At 39.6% G+C, this 9,801-nt stretch overlaps 1 non-coding gene across 1 annotated transcript; it reads left to right on the top strand.

Annotated features, from left to right (window-relative positions):
* Nucleotides 1–315: 315 nt before the first annotated feature.
* Trnat-ugu (transfer RNA threonine (anticodon UGU)) lies at nt 316–389 on the top strand. The gene has a single exon. It is a non-coding gene; the product is annotated as a tRNA-Thr (tRNA).
* The last annotated feature ends 9,412 nt before the right edge of the window (nt 390–9,801 follow it).

Genomic DNA, 9,801 nt, shown 5'->3' with positions numbered 1-9,801 from the left:
TGGTTGCCCCCTTCCAGCTAGACAGGTTTTGTTCCTTGTAGTTTTTTTCGTTTGATGCTTATTTCGTGAGATATTTGGCCCGGCCACTACCAATGAACCACCCTGTAGATAAGGCTTACCAGCTAAGGATCTTATTCAGTGAGGACGCACTCACATTTCCCTTACTCTTACGGGAATCGGTAGACTGACTGCCGCGAAAAATGAGTATAGTAATGAGGGACTTTACAAACGTAGTGTGTGGACAGTAAGCTGTGAATGTGGGTCTCACAGGCAGCGTGCCTGAGATAAGTCCCTGAAGTTGCACCATTATCTTTGTCCTCGGTGGCTCAGACGGATAGAGCGTCTGCCATGTAAGCAGGAGATCCCGGGTTCGAGTCCCGGTCGGGGCACACATTTTCAATTGCCCCGCGCCTGTCAGCAGCTAAAAGATCTGGATTCAGTGTAATTACATTCAAACTAGAAATTTAGTCTCAGTCATGTAGAATCCACCTATAGTCACTCAGATTACATAAGTTCTGGTTCACCACAACAACATCAGCAAACAACCGCAGATTGCTGCGCCACACCATTTATGTATGCAGAAAAGAATAACAGTGCTCTCACACTTACCTAGAGCACTCCTGACGATGTCCTTGTCTCTGATGAATATTTGCCGTTGAGGACAACACAACGGATTCTGTTATTTCAGAGGACTTGGAGCCACTCACATCAGGGAAGCTATTCTGTGCGCTAATACTTTCGTTAACAGTCGGCAGTGTGCAGTGTGGCATTGTTTCAAACGCTAAAACTGAAAACTCAGCTTCATCCGAAAAGGGCATGAAGGCCGAATGGTACCGACCGGCCGCCGTGTCATCCTCAGCCCACAGGTGTCACTGGATATGGGAGGGCATGTATTCAGCACGCTGCTCTCCCGCCCTTTTTGTCAGTTTACCAGACTGGACACGTTACTTTTCAGTCATGCAGCTCCTCAGTTTGCCTCACAAGGTCTGAGTGCACCCCGCTTGCCAAATCCGCTCGGCAGACTGGATGGTCACCCATCCAAGAGCTAGCCACACCCGAAAGCGCTCAGCTTTCGCGATCTGACGGGAACCGGTGTTACCGCTGTGACAAGGCCGTTGTGTAATTCTCCCTTATTTCACTCTTGGAACATAAAAGCACTCCATCTTCAGGCCACTAGTGACCTACCAGGACCATCCGACCGCCGTGTCTTCGTCAGTGGAGGATGCGGATAGAAGGGGCATGGGGTCAGCACACCACTTTCCCGGTAGTTATAATGGTATGCTTGACCGAAGCCGCTACTATTCGGTCGAGTAGCTCCTCAATTGGCAATACGAGGCTGAGTGCTTGATACATCGATGTCTTTATATTGCAATGATATTATTCGTCTGTGTATTCTTTCTTTTGTCAGTATGGTCTTTGATGTACTTGTAACTCTGATTTTTTGGACGCGCAATTAGTAGTTAGAGAGTCGGACCTTGAGAAGGTCAAGTCTTGGACGTCATCTTGGAGAGACGCATATTGCAGTCAGCTTATAAAATGTGAACTTTAACAGTGAGGAAGATGTTTTCAATTATGTTTTGTGTTGTCCTCCAAAAGTGTAATCTTCAAGAATGGTTTGTGAAGCGCACCTACAAAACTTTTGAATGTAGCAGAATAAAACCTAGGCCTCTTTGCATCCGAGCTTGGAATCATAACCACCTAGATTTTCAACGATTGAGCCAGGGTTTTACAACGAGACCAGGGGGGAAACACGAAAAGACGAGTGCCTAGTTTATTCATTATTACCTAAAATGACTTTTTTAACTGTGCTCTAATGATTCCTGCAACATAATATTTTTGTTGTTGCCCGAAAATGCAATAATTAGCAGCGTGAGCAACACCATAATCATTATTAAATTTTGACTTTTGTTGTGGCAGGGTTGTTAGACGGTGTATCCGTGTATCCACTGAGGCAATGCCGTTGCCCATGGAACGTAAACTCGACCAGAAATTGGAAACAGTCAGAAACAAGACATATTCGGCCAAATGACATCCATTCTTTGTTCCGTGTACAGAAGTATATGGCTTCGCCTCAATGTTTTCTCGTTACTGGCTTTTGTATCACTGATGAATGGTTTTGGAATTGCAGCTCACTCAGCATTTTACTGCATGTGGAGCTCCCTTCGTGTTATTTTGGTCCTAACATTTTTCGCGAGTGCGACGTTCAGTTTTGCAAATAAGTTCTGCGGTTGTCGTGTTCTTATTTTTCGTCAGAATCCTCTTTACAATCTTTAAACATACATCTTTGTCCACGTTGTGACATAGCACATGATGTACACGGTGCAAATCTCCGATGCAGTGCCCCTTGAAACAACAAATACTTTGGCCACTGGTTTTGGAAGCACTCTCCATACGAGCAGCAAGTATTTGCCCAGGTTCGAATGCACTCACAACTACACAGAGCGCTGTTCTCACCATGACTAACACTTGAAACGTGTTTAGGAAATTGCACAGGTGTCGTTCGCGGTCGAGTTGATCTGTGCTTTATGTTCAATCTTGCTTTTTTCGTGGTGTGTCCGTATTTTTGGTCAACTCCTGTGCGTTATTGAGCTGTTTGTTATTCGTAATATCCCTGCTCTGACGCCGAGCTGCATCACAAACATTTTCTGGCAACTGCGGGCTACGCACAAAGTCGCTTGTGGGAGCCACTGTGCAGAGCAGTTAATCCTATTGAGTATGCAGAAGCCAGAGGGGGAGAGAGAACTGTGCCAAGCTGTGACCGATATAGGGGTGGGCAGGCTGGCACGTACGTCTGTCAAGAGGGGCGCAGGGGGGGGGGGGGACAGGCAGACGGGAGGGGGCAGATCAGTGGTGGGGATGGACAGGTCTGGAGGGGAGCATACCCCCCTACCTTTCCCCCCCTCCCCCCTCCCCGCGCAGGCCGGGCTGCGTAGTGCCTGGGTGCCCACACATTGCTCTCCTAGCCGACACACGACTTGTGTGAATCGCAACTGCATTTGAGCTCACATGTAACACCTCATTAATCAAGCTGTAATAGGAATAGTATTGCTCAGATTGACTAGCGTGAGCTTTCGTTTTGCCAAAAAGGTATTTACCTGCTTGGAAACAATCAGGCCAAATGAGTGAAAAGTGAATTATTGCTTTGAGGAGAAATTACGCAATGAGAAGCGTGGGAAATGGAGTATCGAATTAAATAGCTTGAGGTCTATTTCGGAAAAAAATTCCACTTTTATCGATCGAAATAACTCAGGGTAATGAAGAAAATAATCAGTTATTGATCTGAGGGAAAACTGAAATACTTCACTAAGAGGTGCTGATGACTACATGAAATAAGTGCCAAAAAGTTAATCTTTTTAAGACCTAGCTATTTGGCGCGTGAAAAGTTAACGTTGGTGTAGAAACGATGGAATTCTATCTTTCATGTTCAAGAAATAAGGTGAGCGGTTCTAGGCGCTACAGTCTGGGACCGCTACGGTCGCAGATTCGAATCCTGCCTCCGGCATAGTTGTGTGTGATGTCCTTAGGTTAGTTAGGTTTAAGTAGTTCTAAGTCTAGGGGACTGATTACCTCTGAAGTAAGGTCCCATAATGTTCAGAGCCATTTGAAAAATAAAATAAATATCAGTTTACAGTTTAATTAGAAACTTTGGACTTTCTTTTGCTCGATATAGTCTTAACAACAACAGAATACTGATCGAAATACAAACATATATTGAATATCATGCTTTATGAAGAAAACTTTAAAATAAAACAATTTTGAAAGGAGGACAGTCACATGTTCCATTGAATTTATTTATCTAAAACCGAGAAATAAAATAGAGTAGTGAATTGTCTGGCCCATCTCATTAGCTGTACATTATTTTAAGCATCATTTAAATATTTCTCTGATCTTCATCATTTCTTAGACATAATATTTCACCATGTACCATTTTTTTTAAATTGGCCATAAATGGAAAAGGTAAACAATGGCTTTGATTTTACGAGCGAGGTCAGAAAATCCATAACACTAAACCGCTATCCCAAAATACACCACTATTTGCAGCTTGATTATGTTACGACTTCGAAGGATAGAATAAATATGCTGTCCAATATTTGGCTTAAATATTGGGCGAATTAAAAATTTAGAATGCTGTCATAATTTACTCATTAGGAGGTATAGTCTTATGTCGGAAGTTTAATACAAGATCACAAGTATGACAGAAACTGTGTGTTTTTCTTTAGGTAGTGTAGCTGATGTTAAGCGAACGCCTGGACTATATTCGTACATTATTTCGGAATGAGAGCTTTTGGCGACTTCTGACAAACTCTACACATAATTTCTAAGCCTTTACGCCAGTTTATCTCGCTGAAACTCCAAACAAAATAACGAAAAAATAAAAAAAAAATTCCACTCACTACATTTTCACTGTTCACAAGTGAAACTTATGTGTGTGTGTGTCACACACACGATATATATATATATATATATATATATATATATATATATATATATATATATATATATATATATGGGTTAGAGTACTACGCTATCAGAAATTTTTCTTGATAGTAAATGAATCATCAAGCAGACATCATTCCAGTTTGTGCCACAAGTTAATTTTAGTATCTATTAGATTAGCCAACTCAGTTTGTAAGTATTCTAAAAAAATTGTGGTCTGGTACCTCACTGCTCTTTGTGTCACACATATGCTAAGTGACAGGTAGTATATTTGTTTTCTAGTTTCACAATTATGAATGATAACTGTTTTTCCCTTGTGAGTAACCGTTGACAAGTAACTTAATACAGGTATAGATGCAGTTTGAGGCTGTTGACAGTATGCTCAACTCATGAGAAAGCGTTTTTATTAAAAAAAAAAACGGGATCGTTGTTGACTATTAATCCTTTATTTATAAAAGCCACTATTGCAAAATCGACTATTTAGCCATCAGCAAAATATCTGACATGGGTGTACGTCATCATCACGCTCCTATGTAAGCTATCTATGAGACGTCCTAGAATTGATAGCACATTAATTATATTGTCAACATATAGTTTATAATACATAAACTGTTAAATATATTAACTGTTCTTAAATATATTATTCCGAAACTAATTCGTTTTCAGCATTGCTATAAAACTCTGCAACAGTGTTCTATAACAACCGATTGGTGATCAATTTGGAGAAATCATGCGAAATGTAAATCGTTATAAGCAATTAGAGATTTGATCGCTGTAATTTACCGTTGCAAGTGTGCTTTACTCCGTCTCTGTTTGCACTAAAAATTAGAACTACGTCCTTTTCTCACACCAAGGTCAAAATAAGGGAGTGTAACTATAGTTTAGTCGCACAGTGTTGATCATGTATCTATATTTTCTGAAAATTTGTTGATGGCAAAGGATTATAGACAACTTGATGTGTAAATGCGTTTCGAAAGAACAAAATTTATTACCAGTACAAAATTTTAATCATTAACATATATATATATATATATATATATATATATATATATATATATATATAAACATTTTACAGTTAAGAAGTTCAATATGTTACTACCAACAGATGACTTCGAATTAACTTATAACCCTTCACGATGCAGCGTGTATATTCTCAGCAATAGGAAAAGATATTGAGAAGAATATTAGAGTAAGTGTGAAAGTACATATATAATCTCCTTTGCCGGTGTACCTATAAGCAATCTACTAAGAAACTGGCAGTTAGTTCCTTGGTGAGTCGAAATTTCTCCCTGTATCAGAGACTGTTCATAGTAATCACAAAAAATAAGAAAAAGCGTTGCGGAAAATCAAACTACTGGACTTCACGTCGACCAATCATGGACTGAACTTTATCAAATACTTGCTAGTAACTATTTCTTACAGGGTTTATGAAATTAGTGATCACAGGAGGAGGCATGGCAAGCTGGTTCGCACAATAAGAAAAATTAACGACCTAAATTGCTGGACAGGACATATTTATTCCTAAAAGGGAGAGTACTCTTGAACTTAAATATGGATGGCGTATAAAAACTGTATCAGTGTGGTTCTTTAAGCACACAGTGTATTCCTCATGATTATTGAGCGGAGACTAGGCCAGATCAGGAGCTGTAGAAAATTATTTCATTTAAAGCAGCTACCCTGGCTGAATATGATACAATCTGCCAGTGAAAGTAAGACTAAATCGCTTGTGATAAGGGTAATCATTTTGTACACTATTTTTGTGTAATGTATTCTGATCTTTTTTGTGAAAACACTGGAATACCATGATTTTCTTTCTTCCGTGCTGAGACTCGCTACTAGAAGGTTGCCTTGTTCCTGTATCTTGAATTTTGTTGTGAAAGAAGATCGCTATTTGAATTATTGCATTTTTATTTTGTAGTGTAGTTCATAACCCTGCGTTTCCATACTGTTGAAGTTTTTCGTATTTTATGGGCTTTTAAAAGAGTTGCAAGTAGTCAGTTTGGCGACGCGACAATTTCGTGATATGAGTGATGTGTTGTCTTCTTTTTTCAACACTTATAAATCGAACCTGAAATCTATGTTTTTAAACGGAATCTGATTTTTATTATGCGCTAATTGTTCCACGAGAATGAAATTAAACATGCAGTCTCTAACAGAATCTCTTAGGCAGCATGAAAAGCGTAAAAGAACCAATACAACTTTTCTAGCTTTATGATTACACGTTTTCTTTACGCATTGCTAAAGTGATGCATCCTTTCTGCAACAACATTTTACGGCAGTCTGACACAGGCACGCAACTCCTACTCGTTTTTGTTATACGACGCGACTGCTGCGTTTCAAGTGGACAAAATCCTGCACTTCTGAATACGATGTCGGATGAGTGCAAATACTACGGTTAACACTGACCTGCAACGTAGCTTTTACAAAGGGAGCGGATGTAGTGCTTTTATACTTTGCCACTAATTAAAAATGACACAGCACTTTTGCTTTTTTAAGTTTTCTAAGGAATCTGGGGGGAACGAAACATATGTCAGGGGAGCTTATTTTCGATTCTCTAGTAAGCTACTGATATTTACTGAAGAATGTCGTTTTTAAGAAAAAATGGCTAGTAAACAGCAGAAGACCTCATCTTTTGCAGAAAGGTGTCTTATATCGATTCAACAACATAAAGTTTTTTCATTGCACTTCCAGTCATATAATTGAATTTGGAATGTAGGAAACTTGAATTGAATCCAATACTTCCATTATTTAACGTACCAAACAAGCCAGCCCAACTGTAGCTGAAGGAAAATCCGCACAGACCTAATACTGCAGCGTTAAAAGCAGTAAAACACTTTGCCACAGCTGAAGATACGTATTCCGAAATTGTTGCTACATCTGAGCCAAAAACGGGAAGAATCTTCAAAGCATTTTTTTAAGCAAAAGTAATTACATTTACAAAAATATTAGTGCATTAGAAAGTGGTGTGAAGTTCTAGTATAAATCGTAAAAAAAAGCCAAATATCGATAACTTGATATATTGATAGTAATGTGATTAGATAATATTACAGATAATAATGGTAATGCAATTTGTACTAGATTCTACACTCACGGCAATTTCTTAGCCGATTTTGGTGCATGTCGGAGAGAGAGAGAGGGAGCAGAGTTTTGAAATGTGTTGCGTCGGTTCACGATAGTCTTCAGGAGGAATAATGTCTGATTACGCAATGGTGGCTTGAGCCTGACATTTAACCCGCATTGCCTTCACGCAACCTAATTCTTCGATACAAATACCTAATGGACCCAACTGAACATTAGAAAAAAAGGGAAATTGATACACGAAAGGGTTTTGGTAATGGTTGTCAAATATGAAATTGAATACATTAGTAGCCTCCCGAGAATAATCGAGATACCGCTATAAACAGCTGACCTGTAACATAGCTAGCATACATCAAAAGAACACTGAGGTTACTTAAAGAAATTAATAGAAAGAAAAAGATTTTATTATGATTGATCAATATATTTTGAAATAATCCATACCACTGAACATGAACAAATATCTAAGGAACATAGAACTTATATTTGATATTTCTTTGACACATTGCGTGATACAAAAAGGTCCTGTTTTGTGTGTTCAATATTTTCTTGATATTAGATGTCCTTGCATGCGCGTGAGTATTTCATTGCGTCACACGGTTTTTCTTTTGTTTTATAAGCTTTTGGTCGGAAATTTACATTTTTTAGTACACAAAATGTAGCATAACTTGTAGCGAAGGTACATTGCACATCTTTACTTGTCGGCAACGAAACAGTAAAAGGCAATCAAGTCTCTAGAACTATACATAACAGAAGACAGATGTTTATCATTCATATGTTTCGCATCTTATAACGTTCAAGCGCTACGGCAGTTATTTAAATATCTGCTCCCAGCGGGTCATAGTGTTTATTTGACGCAGTTAAAGCCGGACGCGCGTCATTGTGCAGACGCGCATTACAAAAATATAACATTTTACCAACTACAGCTAGATGGGTGTTCTTCACTTGTATGACAAGTATTTTATATACAGAGCATCCCAAACCCAATAATATTACAATGTGTAAGAGTCTGCAAGTCTTTAAACTGCATACAAAATTGTTACGTGTCAAGGAAAGTGCCGAACAGAATAAGAGCAGAGAGAAACAGAAATATATGCTTTTCTCTGACGAGAGACGTATTTAAGTTTTTTTTTTTTTTATTTCAGCAGAGTAAGTTGCCAATTCGACGCATATTCGAAGGTATTTCTTCATGAATAAGGTTTAGCTAATGTTACTGAATCAGTGAGATTCGGCTGTTTTCACATGTATTTCTCGATCATTCATGACTCTTGACAATTTGCTAGTGCTGTGAACGCAAAAATATAATAATTATTTCGTTAATTAAATAGGAAAGGAATTACAAGACAAACATTAATCTTGCTGCTGTGTTTCTCGCCACTAGGGGCGCTAGCTGTCGCCCCAACATTTTTCACGCAGTGAGAGTCGTGACTATGTATGTTACACTGTGATTTTACTGTCATGAACAAATTTAAAGTAATAAAACCCTTACTGGGGAAGCAAGGTGATACATCCCAGCACGCAACATGGGCGATCGTACGCTCACACGCAAGGTCTCGGAATTGCACAGATTTACCGAAAATAATATTCACTGCTTTCGAACTAAAGTTGAGGTATCAAAACTGGCTTGTGCCTAGCAGCGAAAAGAAAACACGGATCTAATCAGGATCACGGTGCATGAGGTGGATCATGCCCGGGTAACGAACAGGTTGTGACCCATCTGACGTTACTGGAATGACATCAAAGTTAGCGCTAGCGAGGAACCCATAAAGCTCCTCACAAATGACCTTAAAATTACAGAAGGGTGCTAACTAGATGGGCCTGAGCCAGGTACCGTGCAAAAATCTCCGTACAAGTGCGTACAGCGGCAGCCCCACATACTCGCCGCCAGCATAGAGACACTGCTTTAATTTATACATAAGCGACTGCACAGCTTTTGTCCGAAATCCGATCTGTCTTGCCTCCAAGCGCTGAGATCGAACGGACGAATCCACAATACAAATCCTTAAGTGGCGACAGGCACCTCCTCCAATCAGGAGACAGGTGACCATGCGCGGGGTTGGCTGCTCTCTCACTATCCGTTACACAATCAGTCCATCCACCTGATAAGTTTCAGTTTTTCTGTCCCTTCACTCTGCGATGGTAGATATCGGTTTAGCTGAGAAAAGCAGCTTTGACGAAAATTCGACTAAATAACTACCACGCATAGGCCACATAACTCCAGCCCATGGGCAGCAGCTGAAAGTTAGTGAAACTATCAGGCATCCGGAATTCTTGCATTACTCGTTTGAA

The sequence above is a fragment of the Schistocerca gregaria genome, chromosome 9, assembly GCF_023897955.1.
Source record: "Schistocerca gregaria isolate iqSchGreg1 chromosome 9, iqSchGreg1.2, whole genome shotgun sequence".
NCBI lineage: Eukaryota > Metazoa > Arthropoda > Insecta > Orthoptera > Acrididae > Schistocerca > Schistocerca gregaria.
This window is presented reverse-complemented; position numbering and strand designations above follow the sequence as displayed.